The sequence below is a fragment of the Mustela nivalis genome (genome assembly GCF_964662115.1).
Source record: "Mustela nivalis genome assembly, chromosome: 3".
Taxonomy (NCBI): Eukaryota; Metazoa; Chordata; class Mammalia; order Carnivora; family Mustelidae; genus Mustela; species Mustela nivalis.
Window position 1 is genome coordinate 39,877,104 of NC_139022.1, and position 20,906 is coordinate 39,898,009.

General features: G+C 40.1%; 1 long non-coding RNA gene across 1 annotated transcript; it reads left to right on the forward strand.

The window, feature by feature from the left end:
- The first annotated feature begins 7,964 nt into the window (after positions 1 to 7,964).
- LOC309860639 lies at positions 7,965 to 17,990 on the forward strand. The gene is made up of 3 exons (XR_014309509.1): positions 7,965 to 8,185; positions 17,070 to 17,147; positions 17,785 to 17,990. It is a non-coding gene; the product is annotated as an uncharacterized lncRNA (long non-coding RNA).
- The last annotated feature ends 2,916 nt before the right edge of the window (positions 17,991 to 20,906 follow it).

The window sequence follows — 20,906 nt, forward strand, 5'->3', positions numbered from 1 at the left end:
ACTTTGAGTCCTCTCATCCTTCAACAATGGCCTCCTAATACGTTCTGCAGACCATTAGTTCAGGAGAATACTAAAAGATACCCTGTCAAAAATGGGTGCTGTGGTCAAACACGATCTGGAAACAGTGTGTTGAACCTGCACATTTTTCTCTCCAGTGAGCTGTCAGACTCTTCAATACACTCACACACATTATGGACCTTCCAGAGGAAATGCATCACTTCCCCCAAATTATTGAACTCTAGAACCTGTGCCAGAGTCACCATTAACCATGAGATAGATAAAATACATGTTTGGGACACCAGCAGATTGGGAGAGAAAAAACACCAGGGAAAATCAGAATTTTGTTGGGCTTATTGGCATTTATCCCACAGTCTAATGTGCTTATTTTGGTATGCACACGGGGGATGAACTTGACTTCTTTCAGTGTGAAAGGCCTTTACGGGAACTGATCCAGAACTCTTTTCTCTTTCTTTCTTTCTTTCTTTTTTTTTTTTTTTTTCTTTTAAGGAGCATCTACTGAGGTAATGTTGCTTGGAACTCACTTAGAGACTTGCTGCTCTAAATTCCATTTGTCGTATTTGTCATTCTTCTCATCTAAGGACACCATCATACTTTTCCTTCTTGGAGCCTTCCAGCCCTGCCAGTTCATCTAGGATAACTGTCGGTTTGACGTGGTTGCCTCAGGGTTTTGTGGTTAAAGAAGGACCCAGCTACCTCCCCAGATTATACAAGGGCCTGAGATCACATTAGGAGAATGCGGTGACGCCAAAGAGGTCTTCTGCTTTGAGCACTAGAGGCAACCGAGGAGGGTGCCCTCCATTAACCCAGATCTCTCGCTGAGCCAACCAGGATCCTGCCTGGCACTAGAATGGACACCTGGCATTAGGACCAAACCAAGACAAAATGGCAAAGCAGATGGTTTATTTTTTTTTAGCAGCCTCTTTCCGTATCCTTTCTCTTCTCTTATCTCCTCATCGGCATGCTCCCTGGGAGCCCCAGGCAGCTTTCCCTCTTTTTCAGATCCTTCCTCTGCAACAGCCCACTTCTCCTCTGCTTTGAAATTAGCTCCCTGATGGGCCACGGTGTGTATGTGATCTTTCTTCAAATATTGAACCAAATGACAGTGAGTGAGTTTTTTCAATGGCTTTATCACATGAAAAGAAAAAAGAACTGGAGCAGGGACAGCCTCATAGAAGGGAGCTATGTGACTTAGCACAGCTGAGAGAGTTAAAACCAGACTACCTTTGGAGAGACATGCAAAAGAGAAGGAAGGCAGTTTGTCCTGAAGAACCCACCAAAAAAATCTCAAAATCTCCAGGTACTCTATCGGAAATTATGTGGAGCTAAAACCAGGGGGACTGGCCAAAAACAGAGTCCTGCATTAAAAATAGAGAGAGAGGGAAATATAAAATATATGCTAAAAGAACTAATTACTAACTTGGTTTCTCTGTGTTAGTATACTCTCAGAAGAAACGATATTCCTTAGACTTAGAAATCACAAACCCAGAAATTCTGTCAGTACCTAACATTATCAGAAGGTGTGCAGTTATTATTAAGACATATGCCTGTCCTCATGGAGTCTTTTTAACAGAACAATTTTTTTTTTAATCCAGAAATAACAATGTAAGATGCATATCCCCAGACCACCAGCACAGGACCAGTGTTAAGACGAAGTCAGGACTATAGCAGCTCTAATGTCTGAACTGTTGGAACTTCTCCCTTTGGTCTCATAAGAAGGTGAATAGTTTAAGAGACAAGAATAATTTCCTGGATGTCTTCCTACAGCCTTGTCTTACTCCTGATTGCCCCGACACCTCTCAGAGAATGAGGTGTTGCAGGAATAGTCCACGACCTGCTGTTACAACCACAAATTCCTCTGTGCCTAAGTGGGATTGGGTGCTGGGAAAAGGATGTTACTCTGGGCACAGTCTTCCCTTGCGTTGGTCAGGAAGTTGTATGCCGGGAACTTGTGCAGAGAGTCAGCAAGTTTTTGTGTACTGGAAGAAACTAGGGAGTTTCATTGCAAGGCTGTTGTTCCCTCTGAGACAGCTGCTGTGCTCCACAAAGCTATTACCATCATTCCCAGCTGCCTACCATCATGCACTGAACTTCTGTAACAGCCCCCTGACAAATGCTTTGCTCGCTGCTCGGAATAGCTTTTTTTCTTCTCTCTGTACAGCTTCAGGAAGTTCTGGGCTGTAGGTTCCAAACTTACTTCTAATTCTTGAGAAATTTTCAGCCTCGTTGTTTCTTAAATTGTTGACCATGACTGACATAAAATTCCCTCTTTCCCTTTTCTAGAAGTCTCTTAGAAATATATCCATTAAACACCAAATTATTCTTTTGGGGTCTCACCTCTCCTGTGGAGACTTAACAGTTGTGATCAACAAATCCCTTTCCCCAGTGCTACAAGGAGATCTATTTTGAGAATTTTGGAAAGGACAGAACTGATCTGAAATACATTTGGAAGGTACAAAAGGCAGAACTTTGTGACTGATTGGATGTGAGTAAGGATGTAGTTAATAGATGTGCGCAGTGTCAGGCGGTAAATGCGCAAAGAATTAGGACAGGAAGGGGAAAAAGAGAAAGAGGTAGGGAACCAGGAATTTATTGGGAAGTAGATTTTACAGAGATGAAACAGGAAAAATATGGACACAAGTATATGTTCGTTTTTATAGATACATTTTCAGGCTGGGTAGAGGCTTTTTCCACCAAACAAGAAATGGCAGGAATGGTAGCCAAAAAACTACTGGAAGAAATAATTCCTAGGTTTGAGCGGCCTCTTACGATCGGGTCAGACAACAGCCCAACATTTGTGAGTTCAGTCTCACGGGCATTGGCCAAGGCCGTGGGCACTGATCAAAAACTACACTGTGCCTACTGGCTCCAGAGTTCCGGACAGGTAGAGGGAATGAGCCGGACTCTTAAAGAAACCTTGACAGAGTTAATTCTGAAAACTGGCGGTGGATGGGTGAATCTCCTTCCCTTCGCCCTCCTTAGGGCGCCATGTACACCCTACTTAAACAAGGTGACCCCATTTAAAATAATGTTCGGGAGACCCCCTCCACTCTGCTCATGGCTACAAAAGGTTACCCTAACAAAGATGACTGATCAGTCTGTATTCCAGTCACTACAGGCACTACCGTATGTCTTAAAAAGAGCCCATGCAGGGATCCAAGCTGCCTACACTGAGAAGGAGACAAAGGTGGAACCACATCCTTACCAACCCAAAGACGGTTTGGATACGCCGCCACCGAGTGAAAAACTTGAAGTATCATTGAAAGGGACCATTTACTGTCATCCTATAGAGGACCCGAGGGATTCCAACATCTTGCTGCAGAAATAAAACGGACAAAACCTGTGGATCCCATCCTAATTTCAGCACTAACTGATTCTTGAAAAAGTCAAAGAATTGACTAATCTCGAAAGAAAAGTGGGGGATGTTGGGGTCGATTCCATGTTAAAACATGTTAACCCCCTGGGCCTGCCTGGGCCTACTTAGCCATAGTGACTCCATGTTACCTAGGTAGACATTTTGTTGTTTAATAAAAGCCTCAGCAGTTACTGCTGTCGGTTCCAGGTAACTGTTACTAAAACACACACCTAAAACAAGACCATTTTGTTTATATCGGTTCTAGGTAACTATTACTAAAACAAGGCCATTTTGTTGTTTAATAAACGCCTCAACAGTTACTAGTTTCGGTTCCAGGTAACCATTACTAAAACACACAGGTAGGAGACATCCAATCAGCCAAAGCCACATATGTAGATGTCTGCGATTGTGCCCTATAAAAACTAGCCTGTAAGAACAAGGGGCGTCGCTCTCTTCGGAGGCGGCCTGGCCGGCCGGTCAGTCTGACTTCTAATGCTTGGCATAGAATAAAACTTTACATAACTTTCACTTTGTCTCAGCCTCATTTCCCTGACCGGTCAGTCTAATTTCTAATGCTTGGCATAGAATAAGGCTTTGCGTAACTTTGTCTCGATTTCATTCCTTTGATAACAACAGTATTACTGTATTACAGTATACAGTAATAGGTTGGAAGGAGGTAGGGCAAGTTGGAAGGAGTTAGGGCAGGATCTCAGATTCTGGTATAGACCAGAGGTAGAAGACATATGGTCAAATCCAAAAAGATGGAGAGCTAATGGATCAACAGGCCTTGGTAAACTCCAAGATTATGTTTTAAAATCCATGATGTTTGTCCAGCTTCAAAAGGGGAAGTTGAAAGTAGAGAGAAATTCAAATGGGACATGTGCAGAAAGGAACAAAGTATAGGCATTCAAGAAATATGACCTAGGCTTGGATCGGTCCTACTGATGGCTGTCACCCTCAACCCATGCCAGAATTTTCACCAAGAGTGAAATTTTCACTAGAGTGAATTTTCACTAGCCAAGAGTCTAGGCCAGAAGAGTCTTCTTACATTGATGTAGAACTTGACTATGTTGATATAATTACTTGATGGTAGGCCCGTGGCAGCCTCTGCTCTTGAAGATTTGAAATAAAAAATAGAAATGAAAAAATAGGAACTAGAATTTAGGGATATGTGATTTAGGGAATGAGACAGTGAAGTTCAACATTTCAGAGATGGAGCAGCTCTGGATTGTTTAAAGACTGGCCTGAAGGTAAAGGATATTGGAAATATAGGACATCAAGGAATTGTGCATTTAATGTGTTGACTCGGCAGGGTATTCTAATGGGGGTTTGTAGTAAACAAAAAGAAATAGCTAAGAACTGCAAATAAAGCAGGTGTTTCAAAATCCCTCTTATGATGGTAACTAGGATAAGGTGAGCACAGTAAATTATGGTGAAGATAAAATAATATGATATTCCACTCCAGCCCAGGCTAATAGAACTGTCTGCAGTGATGGAAATGCTCTATGTCTGCATTAATCAAATAATAGCCAGCAGCCACATGTGACACTGAGCACTGGACCAGGACTAGTTTAACTGAGGCACTGAATTTTTAATGCTATTTAATTTTAATTAATTTTAATTTACATAACCACATTAGGCTAATGGCTATCATTGGACACTGCAGCTCCACAGATCTGGAAGAACCATAGACAAAAACCATAAGGCCAAGGTAGCATAATGCTGATATTACCACCAAACTGGAGCACAGAACACAAATGAACACACAGTGTCCTCCACTTGTCTTTCCAGGCATCTTACTATCTACCCTACTCCTTTATGTGTACAATAGCATGGAGACCAAAAGAGTAAGTCATGTTTAGGGAGCAGAGAGTAATATATTGTGGATAATTATAAGCTCTTGTTAACCAGGTACTGCTGATAAATATGTGTCATTGTAGTCTTTGGTTTTTTTGTTTTTTAGATTTTATTTATTTGTTTGACAGATGGAGATCACAAGTAGGCAGAGAGGCAGGCAGAGAGACAGGAGGGAGCAGGCTCCCTGCTGAGCAGAGAGCCCGATGCCGGGCTCGATCCCAGGACCCTGGGATCATGACCAGAGCCGAAGGCAGAGGCTTTAACCCACTGAACCACCCAGGCGCCCCTTGTTATACTCTTTGTATATGGTAATTATTTTCTGCCAGATGTCTTTTAAGCTTCTGTATCTACAGCAGCGATTCCCAAAGTTTGGTTCATGAATGTGGGGAGGCGGGGGAGGTCCCAGGATACTTTAAGGAGGTCCAGGAGATCAAGACCATTTCCAAAATATACTGTGACACGACTTGCCTTTCTTAACTGTGCTAACATTTACAATGATATTACTAAAGATTTTATAAAATGATAGATACACTTGGCACCAATCACAACATTGGCACCAAACTATACAAGTGATTACTACATTTTTCACTGCCAGCACTTAAAGTTAGAGAGCGAGTAAGAGGCAGGAAGAATTTTACTTAGGAATATCTTTAGTAAAGAGGTAAGATTAGGGGCACCTGTGTGGCTCAGTCAGTTAGGCATCTGCCTTTGGCTCAAGTTGCAATCTTAGGGTCCCAGGATCAAGCCCCACATTAGGCTCCCTGCTCAGCAAGGGAGAAGCTTCTCCCTCTGCCTTTCCCCCTGCTCCTTCTCTCTCTCACACTCTCAAATGAATAAATAAAATCTTTTTTAAAAGGCAGTAAATTATTATTTTTATTAAATCATGGTTCCTCCTTACTCAACTTTTGAACATTCTCTGTGGCAAAAAGGGAAGTATACATAAACCACTTATTCTGGACACTAAAATACAATGGTTATATCCCCAAAACATTGTGCAGTTGTTTGAGTTTTGAGATGAACCACCATATTTTTTAATGAAAATGCATTTGAAAGAATACTTGAAAATTAAAATTATTCAGAATTGGGTATTTGGCAGAACTTCTCTGGAAAATGAGCAAAGTGAGCTTATCATTTCAAGTAAAAGAATGGATAGTATATGTTACCAGAGATAAAATTTGAAATTTGGCATGACTGTTGAAATTCTGAAAAATTTTTATTTGCCACTGTAGGCTTGGCCATTTCTCAGTGCTTAAAAGGTAGTTCTGATAATAAATGGGATATTTTTACACTGTATAATGAATGGTGTTAAAAATCGAAAGTTCTGCATAAGTCTATGAATGAATATTTTTCAAATGACCAGTGTGCACAGTGGTTCATGTAAAATATCAAAATATCAAAACAGGCCAGTGTGCCTTGAAACAGTATGAATAATTCACTAATACAGTTTCAGATTGCACATCGCAACTAGCCTGTAAGAGTTTACCACTTGTCAGAGCGTTAGTATAATATCAAAGAAGGGTAAGCTCAATTATCTTATATGGCTATTGAAATTATCTTTCCTTGATTTATAAATACACTTGTGATTCAGGAATTTCTCTACACCTTCAATCAAAACAATGTTCTGCAACAGATTTAATGCAGAACTGATATGAGAAACTAACATCATTCTGTAAAATCAGACATGAGATTTGCAAAATTGTAAAACAATGGTTTTCTGACTTTTGAGGGAAAATGTGGCTATTTCCTATAAAAATATATTTTATGTGGACATCTAATGGGTTTTTATGATTATTTGTAAATCAATTTAAAATATTTTGTAAATTTCTTTTTTTTAAGATTTTATTTATTTGAAAGAGAGAAAGACAGAGAGAGACAGAGAGAGAGCATGAGCAAGGCAGAGGGAGTTGAACAAGCAGACTTCCAGCTGACCAGGGAACATGACCCAGAGCTCAATCCCAGGATCAAGACCTGAGCCATAGGGCGACAGGTAACCAAATGAGCTACCCAAGCACCCCTAGAAACTTCTTTTTCAAATTATAGCATGAGGAGAGATAAAATTCAGATAAACAAAACCACTTTGGAATCCTCACTTACTTATAAGAACATAAAGGGGTTTTGAGATAAGAAAGTTTGAGAACTGCTGCTCTAGAAAAATCTGACTGATTCTTCCAGAGCCTAGATCAAACCTTTTCTCAGCCATTTGCTCCCTTCCTATACTGCATTTGTATAGAATTTGTATAATCCATGCTTATTATACATGCCATCGCGTGTGTGTATTTTGTGTGTGAGGGAGACAAAGACAGAGAAACTAATACACAGATAGAATCAAGCAACAGCCTTTTGTATAATGTGCAGGCAATGGTACCTTTACAGACAAAGACAATGGAGCCAGTGGATAGGGAAAATTAATATTAAATGAAAAATGCAGCACAGCAAAGCAAGAGCATTTGCTTGATGTTAAAAATACTGTTTGTGAAAAAGAGCCAAGGTAAAAGAATTCAACTTAGAAGTGGCTGAGTTTTTCTGTCTATATTGAGAGAGGGTAGAAGTGAGAAAATCTTCATATTGGTGAAATGACAACTCAGGACAATGAGATCATGTTGCATGGCCTCATCCTCTCCCAGAAAAAAAAAAAAAAAAAAAAGGCATCTCCACCATCTACTAAAAGAATAAAAGAAAGGGGAACTTGGAATCATGGTCACGTGACCACCCTGGCCAGGAAATGAACAGAGATGAAATAAATGAATTGCATCATGTCAGAGGGAGCGTGGTCATGGTTAATGAGCTAAGATGTTTGTTAGAATCTCCCTGACTTTCTCTTAAAGAGCAGGGCAGAGAACGCTCCTGAGAGTCAAAGTCAAGTTCAGAACCAACAGAGACAAAGCCATGGGGAAGGGAGCCAGTGAGTCCTCTGGGCAGGCAAGGAACTCTGCTATGAAGGAGTTCTAACAAGGGGTAAGGTTGTCGGCCTTTATTTGCCATATTTGGCTGTACTTTTATGTTTTGTTTTGTTTTCCATTTGGCTGTACATTAAGCATAAAGCAAATGATATGAATAACTTACTCTGGCAAATAATTGGTGTGTATTATGATTTTTGATGTCTGGCTAATGTCTAATTTAATTAAGAATAATGAGCAACTTAACTAATTAGGACTCTAATTATAATGCCTTTATGGGGATAAGGAGTCCTCGGGGTAAAACAAACCCTATGGCTTAGTTCTAAGAAAAACGGTATTTGTGGCTGGCGTGTTATGGAATCTGTTTCATTAGCAATCACCCTTACGTGGCATTGGTGAGGGTCCAGCAGTTCATGTAAATAAGTTACAGTCTTTTATAACAGTTATAAACTGGATCTCCTAAATTAAGTACCATATTGTTTTTGCTTCGTTCGAAAATTAACCTGTGTTTGTTCTCGGTCTTGTGACCCAAAAAAGGAGTTAACATTCCAGTTTGTGTACTCCCACTGATGGAAACTTTTGATTCCTCTTCCAGTTAGTTCTTATATCCTCTGGTGAGCATTCCATGATTTTCCAAGCCTAGCTGGATGCCTTTCTACTGGGCTCCCATAACTATGCTACCCTCTCTTTTGGGATCTATCATATGGTATTATAAGCACTTACTCATGTATCTGCATCTCTCAGACAAAAAAATTCCTAAAGGAGAAGATATATATTCTATTTATCATATCATCCTCAGAGCCAGACACAATATCAGGGAAATACTATATGATTTGTAAATATTTTTGATCATATTGAAAACACAAAAAATAAGAAAGTACTAAAACAAGTCACAAGAGCTTTAACCTAAGGTGGTCTTTCCAAGCTAAATAAAGGGCAAGGTGAAATATGGGGACAGGTTTAAATACTTACATTTGCACATGCAAACCCTGTAGTCTTTTTTTTTTTTAAAGATTTTATTTATTTATTTGACAGAGATCACAAATAGGCAGAGAGGAGGCAGAGAGAGAGAGTAGGGGAAGCATTGTCCCACTGAGCAGGGAGCCTGATGCAGGGTTTGATCCCAAGACCCTGGAATCATGACCTGAGCCAAAGGCAGAGGCTTAACCTACTGAGCCACACAGGTGTCCCAAAACCCTGTGGTCTTTAGTGTGGACGTAGGAGGTTCTGAATGAAGGATTACAGAGACAACTGGCCCTTCCATAGTCCTTTATTATTTAAATATTTGGGATCACTGGTTATCTAACATACACTCACATTTATTGCTGAAATACTTGAAATATTTTGTGTCACCCTCATCGTGATAGGGGACATTCTACTAGCCAGAGAATCTCTAAAACCATAGTGAATTGTCATGTGGTATATATATGTGGTATATATATGTCATATATATCTTTGGATATATATTTAAATCAGGAAAAAGTATTCACCTATTTCACTTCATACTTATTTTTAAAAAAGATTTATTTCTTTATTTTAGAGAGAGTGAGCTTGAGCAGGAGGGGCACAAAAGGAAGAGAAAATATCAAGCAGACTCCCTGCTGAGTGGGGAGCCTGACTCAGGGCTTAATCTCAGGACCCTGAGATCATGACCTGAGTCAAAACCAAGAGTTAGTTGCTTAATAGACTGTGTCACCTGGGCACCCCTCTGGTATTTATAGGCAATTTTATTTTTTTATTTTAATTTTTTAAAGATTTTGTTTATTTATTTGAGAGAGAGAGATCACAAGTAGGCAGAGAATCAGGCAGAGAGAGGGGGAAGCAAGACTCCCTGCCGAACAGAGAGCCCGATGTGGGGCTCGATCCCAGGACCCTGAGACTGTGACCTGAGCCAAAGGCAGAGGCTTAACCCACTGAGCCACCTAGGGGCCCCTAGATAGAATATATTTTTTAAAATAAGTTCTCTCCTGACCCTTCTTGTTGGCTTACTTTCTCTTGTTAGTTGATGCCATAATATCAGATAATTTCCTTACACTATGTATCATATCTACAACTTAGTATACAATATCTGTCTTTTCTCCCGGAGTGTAATTTTCCAGAAAGGATGGGAAGAAATGTGCATCTTACTTCCAGGTGGGATCCCACCCTTACATTCCCTTGCACAAATCTGATATGTAAGAAGTCTGGGTGAAAGAATGGGAAATGAGCAAGTGTGGGTGAATCTATAAGACCAAACCAAAGGAAGAAAGAAAGAAAAAGAGAGAGAGAGAAACAGTAGTAAGCCTTTCAAAAAGAGAGAGTAAAATTCAAGGAATTGTTGGCATAGTGATAGAGTTGCTGGTGAATCATTCCGGGATAATGAGGCCAACCCAAGATTAATAACAGCTGGAAGCACGAGTAGTCTGGGAGCAGATGGTGCAGAAGGAAGGGGTAGTAATACCAAATCCAAAAGTTGGGCTGTGTGAGGGGAGTTAGAACCATGGTCATTAGTGGTTGGGGTGCAGCGGGGCTGGGTGGGGCCTGTTCTACAGGAGCTCAGGAGATGCAGCTACTGCCAAAGATGTTGCCACAGTGTCTAACCATCCCATAAGAGAGGAAGAAAGACTCTGATTTCTCTTATTCTCACCTCCCTGTTTTCACCTTTGCCTAAACCTGCCAAAAAGCTAGTTGGCAAGAGAAGCTAGCTGGCAGGAAAAACGGTGTTCCCTGTGATGTAGAACAGAGCGAGGGTGAAAAGCACAGAAAAGGGATTAGTGAAGTAACAAATACCCAGTGCAACTGACCCTGTAAGTACCCCGCGGACTGATTTCCGACAGAGCCAGCCCATGGCCAGTAAGACACAAACTAATTCAGTGTCGATGAATTCAGTATAGATTTCTTTTCTGGCATTAGTTTTTTCAAGAGAACAAGGAGCAAAATAGGTCTATTTTAAAATGAAAGTGGGAAAATGAAAATGCACAGATATTAAATCTATGCATACTCATAAGATGGCACAGTGTATGAGAAAACACATACTAAGTAATTAATAAAATGAGTTATATCCATACACAACAGAGAATCATGGTGAGAGTAATCATTTCTGACATGTAGAGTGTGTAAGGCTGCTAGAAACACAAAGAATAGAGTAGGAAAAGTATTTTAAGACTTTTGTGGGAAACATTTATAGCTTCTGGGATGTAAAAATGCGTGATCATAAAAGATCCTGTGTTTTCCTGACATCAACTTTATGGCCCAAGTAATAGATTTCAGCCATCAGAGGAAACATTCCAGACCCTTTTTTCATTGTTTCATTATTAAAGAGCTGGAAAGAAAATGAGAAAAACAGTTTGTCAATTGCATAAATATGGAGTGTTTTTAATAAGTATTCTCTGTGTCTAGAATAGAGAAAACATTTATTAGGGTAAGAAAGATGAGGCCCAACTCTTGGAGATATATATATATATATATATATATATATATATATATATACAGAAAGATAGATAGATATAGATATAGATATATCTATATTACAGATATTACAATACACAGATATATATAGATATATAGATAGATATCTATATATAGATATACAGATATATAGATATATAGATAGCTATATATATATATGTGTGTGTGTGTGTGTGTGTGTGTGTATCTATAATATTTGGTGCAAGGTGTTCAAGGAAAGAAGCAAAGAACACAGACGATGGCTTATTTTTGTCTCCTGGTAAAATCTCCTATGAAAAACGAAGTAATGCAAGACAAGTAAATTATTTGAATTTATACCACCCAGGTCTTTGAGTGGTGTACTTTAACATTTCTAGACACCTGATGCGAGGTCACCAAGTAAACGATCGGTTGGATATATGAAATATTGCAGGTGGAAACTTTATTAGAGTTCATAAAATAAAATGTTTTCATTGTACAGGTGAAAAATTGAGACCAAGAAAGGACAGAAACATTCAAGTTTATAGATGCATGACAGATAATGGAGTTCCTGTTTTTAGTTTTTGTTTCTATTTTTTTAAAGATTTTATTTATTTGTTTGAGAGAGAGAGAGCACAAGCAGTGGGGAGTAGTGGGAGAGGGAGAAGCAGGCTCCCTGCTGAACAAGGAGTCCAATGAGAGACTCCATCCCAGGACCCTGAGAGCATGACCTGAACTGAAGGTGATGTTTAACCGACCAAGCCAGGCAGGCACCCTTGTTTTTGTTTTTATAACTTTGAGTTAAAGTAGTAGGTAAGGCTACTGAATTCGCAGTCCTTCAGCCTTGGGGTTAATTCAGAACTCTGCTACTTCTTGTGCTGAACTTCCACATGTAGTTAAGTTCTTTTACCTCAGTGTTCTCATCTGTACTTGGGGATAAACATCATGGAACTTAGGGTGTTTAGAAGGATGGAATGAACTAATGCATTTCAAGCACTGAGCAGAGTACATAGTAAGGACATGACAGATATTATATTTTTATTGTTCTGCCATACCCCAGACTTTCCATCAACCTCTTATTATCTAAGCTGTTGAGTGGAAAAGATGGTCTAAATTTCTATGGTGATCTCTAAGGAGCAAGGGGACAGCAGTCATTCACAATTTCCTGGGATATTTTCTTTAAAACCCACTCTAATAACCTCCCACCATTGTTTTATTATTTTTTTTTTGTCCAAACCAACAATCTAGATTTATTATTTCATTGCTCCTTCATTATTTCTTCATTACTCCATTAATTATTTATTATTTCTTCATTACTCCCATTATCCGAACAGAACAGGCTACTCAGCAGCAAACTGACCACTGGAATTTTTAGTCTGTTTGGACAAGGAACTCTGTAATTGGCCCTTACTTAAAGGTGTAGAAATAGGGAGAGTTCACTGAGGACAACACTTTTAGCTACATGGTTTTTACATGGGGGCATGGATGTGAGGACAGTGCCACATCGATTAACACAAAATAAGTAAGAGAAGGTAGTGAGTGTTCTGTGAGATGCTTTGTACATAATTGGTGCTCATAAGTTTCTGTTATAATGAACTGGATTAAAAGATATGGAGTTGGAATATGTTCCAGGCATGGTTTTCCTAGAGAATGTAGCAAACTTCTTGAGGACTTTGCAGATGCCTAGCATTCAGTCAGAAATAAATAAATTTTATATATATGCCAAAGTGAGGGCCTTGATAGGAAGGGTGGGTCCACGAGACTAAGGATGATTATATAGAGGTAGAGGCAGTTGAAATATACCAACTCCGAGATTCTCCTGAGCCCTCAAGTCTTGTGGACTTAGTGTACTCAGCTTTATTAGAGAAAAATGGTCACCCTTGTTCGAAGATGGAAGTGTGGCAGTTACTCTTCGGGACAGTCTTGACCTATTCAGGATTATCCCTCAACTACCATCCTTGCCACCATACCAATAATTTTTTTTTAAGATTTTATTTATTTATTTATTTATTTGTCAGAGAGAGAGAGAGAGAGAGAGAGAGTGCGAACAAGCAGGCAGAGTGGCAGGCAGAGGTGGAGAGAAGCAGGCTCTCTACTGAGGAAGGAGCCTGATGTGGGACTCAATCCCAGGACCCTGGGGTCATGACCTGAGCCAAAGGCAGCTGCTTAACCCACTGAGCTACCCAGGTGTTCCGCCACCATACCAATAATTTTGTCCAATCTGAGCATGACTTGAAAATGGAAAAGTTCATTATGTGAAGCAAAGAGATGAATGTTTTACCAAAGGAACTATCAGACCTGGCTAATATGACATGCTTTATATATGCCAAAAAGAATTGGAGAGTAGCCCTGTGAGTGGACACTAAAGGTACTGAACCAGAAGGGACAATTATGGATAAGAGAGAGTTTTAATAAGAGACAAAAACTTGAAGCACAAGTTTCATGCCTCAGGAATTAACCTCTGGGCACAGGCCTTTGGAGATGATCTTCCTATGCTTCTCAGACCACTCTTAGAAAATTGCAAAAATTGATGGCCCACCTTGTGTGAGTTAGAGATGGCAGAACAGCTATGGGAGAGTGTGTAAGAATGGTTCCACAGCCTCGGAGAAGAGCAGGTGTTGGAATGAATCTGTTAGATAAAATTGGAAGAGACTCCAGTTGAGAATGCCAAAGCAACGAAGGATGTGCTGGTGCACACCAGCATTCTTGAGTACCTCAATAATGGCAGTCCTCTGTATGACAGGATTACAGTGGATAATTCGGTCACTTAATGAGGTTGAGAATATCCCAGAATAGCCAAGGTCAGGGAACAGCCCTTAACGTTGGTGTCATGACCAGAAAGCGCATCTGAGTCAAAATGGCAGCCTTGAGACCTCTGACAGCTGGCTCATTTTTGGAGATGACTCCTAAAACATGGTGTCCTCAGAGGCAATCAAGAATATCTATTTCAGGGCGCCTGGGTGGCTCAGTGGGTTAAGCCGCTGCCTTCGGCTCAGGTCATGATCTCAGGGTCCTGGGATCGAGTCCCACATCAGGCTCTCTGCTCAGCGGGGAGCCTGCTTCCTCCTCTCTCTCTGCCTGCCTCTCTGCCTACTTGTGATCTCTCTCTGTCGAATAAATAAAAATAAAATCTTTAAAAAAAAAAAAAAAAGAATATCTATTTCATATATGTAGCCTTGGTGGTGCAGTTTGTGTTTAAGAGATCTTGGTGGGACCAGACTAGGTCATAGTAAGAGACCAGTCTTCTGAAACTGTGTCATGGACTGAATGGTTGTGTCCCTCTTGCAGTTCCTATGGTGAAGCCCTAAGTTCCACTGTGATGGTATTTGGAGATAAGGCTTTGGGAATATAATTAGAGTTAGATGGCATCATAGGGCAGATTAGGGTCCTCATAATGGGGTTACTGCACTTATAAGAAGACACTCTGGAGAGGCTCACTCCTTTGCTCTCTGTCTTTCCCTGTAAGTACAGAGTGAGATGTGGGGCACCTACAAGCCAAGAGAAGAGTCTCAGAATGGATTTACCTTTCTGGCATCTTGATCTTGGACTTCCCAGCCTCTAGATGGAGAAACAAATGTCTGGCATTTAAACCACCAAGTCTGTAGTATTTTGTTATTGCATGTTTTCTTTACACACCTCTGCCTTCCTCACATCCTTCCATGCTCCCCTTGGGAGTACTCTCTCAGTCAAGAATCTCTGTCTCAGGCTCTCCTAATATGGAACCCAACTTAGAATAATAACGTTTATTGAGACTGTACCAAACATGCCCACACTCGTATACAGTGGTGAATAAGACAAGTATTTCATGGCTTCATTGGGCTCAGAGCCTAGTGATCTCATCATTTACTAAGTATTATATTAATGGGATTTGACAGTTATTTATAAGAATACTTTTTTTTTAATTTATAAAAATACTTTTGGTCATTTCATAACATCTTTTAAAGCTTTTATTGGCTTCTGAATGTATTGTTTTTTGATCAGATAATACACCAAATACTATCTTACTTTATAGAAAGTGGACTAAGAGCTTAATACATTTTATACATATTCCAGAAATAGTCAAAGATGAAGTATATTAACTGACTTCTCAACCTGTTCTTGTCATGCTTTTCTGCTCTTGTTCCACAGGTGCCATATTTTCTTGTTTCTCATTGATATATCTAAATGGGTTTCTTTTATAAAAGCATTTCCTCTGATTTCTTCCTTAAATTATTTCTTCAAGCATCCTTTTTAGTATTTTCCAAATTAATTTTTGTTTTACTTGTTTTGCAGCATTTAGTAAGTCCCCCTATTCTTTGGTGCATGCGCGCTCTCTCTCTCTCCCTCTCTCTCTCTCTCTCTCTGCTGCTGCTGCTGTTCCCCATCCTTATTTGAGAAGATAGGCTCCCCATCTCAGTGTTTTCCAGCAATCACAGACTATCAGTTGCCCTGTTCTTTCCACATTCCTTTTGGGGACTACTGAGGATCTAAGTACGTATTTCAGCTATAACCAGAAAGCACATTGTGATATGTGAGTCCTGGCTCATTCTTGGCACTTAAGTTGGTGTATTTCTGCCTTAAGAGATGGTCTTATTTTACCCTCTGCAGTCTTCTTATATATCAAACTTAGAGAAGTAGACATCATGTGAAAACATACAATTTCTAGCATGCAGAGCTACATCTTGGTCTTTTCCTGGCTCAGTTAATTTGACATCTGAGGGCTGTACCCTCCTGCCTGGGATTCAGTTTGCCCCCACTTTTATGTCCTCTTCCATAGTTGCTCTGTTATCCATCAGTCACAGCCTCTGCAGAGAAGAGGACCCATGCAGGTGGGCATAGCTGTGTCCTGATCACACAAAGAAGAAATGTTCAACAGTGGTGAAGATTGCTTTTGTTCCATATTTTTGTTAGTGGTCTGGCATCTAATTTTGAAAAGAAAATTTAGGGAGGCAGAATCATCAAACACCAGGGACAAAAAAAAAAAAAAATTCAAAGCACAATCAGCTAATTGCATTTTGAGATATTTAAAGTAGTGTTAACTTCAGCTATCTTTTCCCAAAGGACAGACACTCACACTCACCAAATACCCTGAGAGCACTTCTTGGGCATATAGTCAGCTACACTCCACCTGCTCCATCACCCAGTGAAAACCCTTCCCACATGTCTTTGAAGTCTTTCATTTTATGGATCTATCATGGAGACTGGAGAGGTCTAATGGTGTAAAACTCTACAGAAAAATGCAAATGCTGTGAGATACTGTACAATGTCGAGTTGCATCTGCCATTATAAAATACTGAGATGAGAACACTTGAATAGAAAGAATAAGCCAGCACAGCATGGAAAGAAACTTGAGTATCTAATGGAGTTTCTAAAATAATTAACATATTAAACAATTTTAGTGTGTTCTTTTCAAGTTAATCAGCAGTGCAGTTCACTATTCTTGTATAAAAGACATAACCATGGGAGTTAAACATAATTCAGCAGCATTTTAAAAAATATTTATTTCCAACTATCATTGTGTTGCCTGATCCCTTTTATCTGCCTGTTCTTGCTTGTAGAAAAAACAGTTGGCACAGTTACGGACAATAATGGTGTCTAAATATGTCCTAATAGCATAGAAGGAGAATATGAACCAGGTGTGTATGATGGGAAACTTATCTGCATGATTTAAATGTGAGAGTTAAAGAAAGAAAACTAAGAGAAAAATACGAAATTTTAGGCATCTGTAGAAATGCGTTACTTTGATCATTTAAATTCACCAAAATTCTACTGTTTGTAAGTAATTTATTAAATAAACTGGATATGAATGCAGTCATATTCCAGGATGGGTATGTGGGTTGGAGAATGAGCCAGAAGATATACCCTATATTGTAAAACACATGCACGCATTATTTTCCTGCAATGACTATCAGCTTGGGACCAAGTCTGGGACCCTAGTTCACTCTTCTCCTAGAGGGAAAGACTTCCTACACAGTGTTTGTAAAAAGTCTTGCAAGTGGGACCCCTACTGGTGGGCCATTCATATGTGAACAGACATGACTGGTATAATATAATAAGGCAGGGAGAGGTAAAACATGGCACTTCCACATAGGGACAGTGGACAAGTGTATGACACAAAGCAATGGTACAGAATGTGAGGAACAGCCAAGGTCTGAAGGGAAATGTGGGGAGAATTGAATAAACAGAACCCAGGGAGGATTTTGTCAAAGACTGTGACTTGGGGACCCAGCCAACCCTGCAGGCAATATGCTAACGAAATATTCTTCCTCTTAGGACACATGGGCGGCACATTTGGTTAAGCTGCAGCTGTTGGCTCAAGTCATGGTCTCGGGGTCCTGGGATCAAACCCTACATCAGACTCCTTACTCAGCGGGGAGTCTGCTTCTCCCTCCGCCTCTGCCCCTCCCTCTGTTCAGACTCATACTCTCTCTATTACTGTGTCTCAAATAGATAAATAAAATCTTAAAAAAAAAAAAAAATTCTTCCTCTCGTCCCCATCATCTGAACCAGTGGAGAAGGCAGACAACAAAGGAACGTGTGGATGCTATCGAGGCAGGTAAGTCTCCCAGGAATAGATCACTTCAAAAACTAGCGGACAGTTTGTCTGGTTTCATTAATGCGATCCCTTGCCCTGGTGACCGCCTCATCAGGCTCCGCTCCATTCGTCACCTCTCTATCCCTCACCTGCCAGCACAATTCCGGCAGCAGAATCAGCAAGGTAGAAAGTCACGGGGGAGCTCTGTTTTAATTTCACAACTTTACTCGAGTTAGGCTTCCAAAATTGACCGAAAAGATCTTAATGTACGTATTGGGTCAAAAATCGAAAGGATCGTATGAAATTAATTTTATAATGTGTAATTGGTGACTGGATTTAGGGAAACCCTCTCTCTTCCCACAGTTTCCAAGCCTGGAAACATACGTGTTGTCAAGTAAATGAGAAATCGCTTATACCCCCGACGGGAATCAATACTGCATAACTTATTGATTTGTAGGCTGCACCTCGTAAAACAATAAATAAGTAAAAATCCTGGGGCAGGAGCAAATGGAGTCCAGTGGCGACATTATTGCAGAATTTGGTACCCGGCGCGGTTTTCACACCATCCCGACCATCCGGTTCGCTTGGCTATAAATTACCTGGCATTCAGCTTATCTCAAGAGGAGCCAACTGAATGTTACCTTGTGCTGGAGCCTGATGACATGCCAGTGGAGTCTAAGTCACACTTTTCTGTTCGTGTGCTGCTGCTCCGAACAGCTCAGAAATGTCGAGAATGTTACTGAGCTGCCAACATGTCAAAGGCATGGGGAAAAGTACATGGCAAAAAGCTTTCCCTTTTGTTTTCTTGGTTGCATTAGTGTATTCTGAGCCCTTTTATGGCTCCAGATGGGCAACACTTGAACAATTGCTTTTCTTGCATAGGAAACATTGCCGTGTCTTTGTGGCAGGGAAAGTCCCATTGTTTATAGCACAGACTGTTCTCCGCTGTGGAATTATGAACCCGAACCTTTGAGTGGATTCAGTCTAATGCTTAAAAAATCTGACATAACCACAATCTTGGAGGTTTCTAAAGTAAATCTTGGTCTGAACTTGAGAATGGGAAATTTCTCTTAAGTAATTCTAATGAAAGAGAACCCTCCCAACCCCCGCCTCCAGCCCCACATTCCCAAAGACTGTAAAGAATAAAGATTGAGTTCAGTTATCAGGCAGCTAAAAATAAGCAAATTCTCCCCTTTACGTATCTGACCGAAAGCAGAAAATACACTAGTTTTTGGCACTGGAAGACAGCAAAGAGGATTGGAGGTGCATGGTATGAAAGACGAGGAGTCAAGAAGCTCTGCACTGTAGGAGAAAGCTCAGTGAGCAAGAATGAGGACACTTGCTTTGTGCTGCTGGTCGTCCCACAACAGTTGTGTGATCTCAATTAAGGCTCCTAACCTTAAAGTGAGGATAAGGGTACTTCCCCACTCCAGTTTTATTGCTTGATACTGGGCCTTGAGGGAGATGATGAGACATTAGGCAGTGGTTGGAAAATAGTAGGGATCTATACAAATACAGCATGAAAAGAATAACAGAACAAAATTTGTTATTTGAAAAAATACATGAGCATAAAATACTCCAGAAACACAGAACAGGATTTCTGATAAAGTCCTCCTATCCCGAATAATCACACTGTATAGAATCAGTTCTTAGGAAAAGCAAAACATGATCAAGTGTAATCATCATTCGAAGCTTTTGGAACAGATCTTACTAAACTGTGTTCCATGAAATTCTTGAAGCAGAACACTTAACAGGTGTTATGTTAAAAGAAAAAGCAAGAGAAGGAAGGGACCAGACAAAGAAAGCATAGGATTCCATAGTCAAATCAAGTCTGGAAACTAAAACAGGTGAGACGCTTCAGACTTTCATATCCTGATATTTACCTTCATCATATGTAAGAGGGGTACATAGTACACCGTGCTTCAATTTTTTTTTTAATTGAAACTGTTAGAATATACTTTGAAAAATTGCTGTTGTAGAGGAGTTTACTTAATCAGGCAATTCTGGAAAGCAGCCAAGTCCTGGATCAAGGGAGGTGGCACGTTCCTTGACGCAAAGAGAAAATCAATCAGAACAAACAAAAAAGAGTAACAGTGACTAACAGTTGTTCAGTAATTCACAGTTTATAAAACGTTTCCACATAATTATCTCTGTTGATTCTCAATTCACTTTAGTTACTGTAAGCACACTGGTGGCGTTTCAGTGTCTAAGATCACAGAGCTAGGGACAGGATAAGAGTTTCAAACCAAAGGTCTAAATTTCAGATCTACTCAGTTTCCACCACCTCCTGCTGCTTTATTGTTTAGAACGAGTAATCGAGACAGAGTAACACTTTGTACCAGTTCTTTGAAAACCCCAAATAAGAGATAGAGATTTTTCCTTCTATTAGATCCTAAAAACCCCATGGCAAAGTGGTCTTTAAAGGAAACTCTCTAGGGAGCCTTTTAGACATCTGGACGGTTGATATGAGTGGCATTTAATGGGATGAGGGAACACTCTGCTGTCCCACTGTGCTACGTGGGAAGGGGCTGAGCCATTTGCAGATGCCCTGCGAAACTGCTAGTTGAGCTGGGGCTAAGCACAGCAGAAACACCGTCTGATAGGACTTTATACATTCTAAAATTCAAAAGGTTTTACAAAAATTATGTGAAACAATGTAGAAGGCATTATGCTGAAATGTCACTATGGAATAAAGACACTGTCTTAAAGTGATCAACACGAAGCATTCTTCCCTTTTAATTGTAGCATTTACAAATACATGCTGGTTGAAAATGGTTTCAGAGAATTAGAGGGGCACCTGGGTGGCTCGGTCAATGAAGCATCCCACTTTTGATTTTTGGCTCAGGTCAGGATCTCAGGG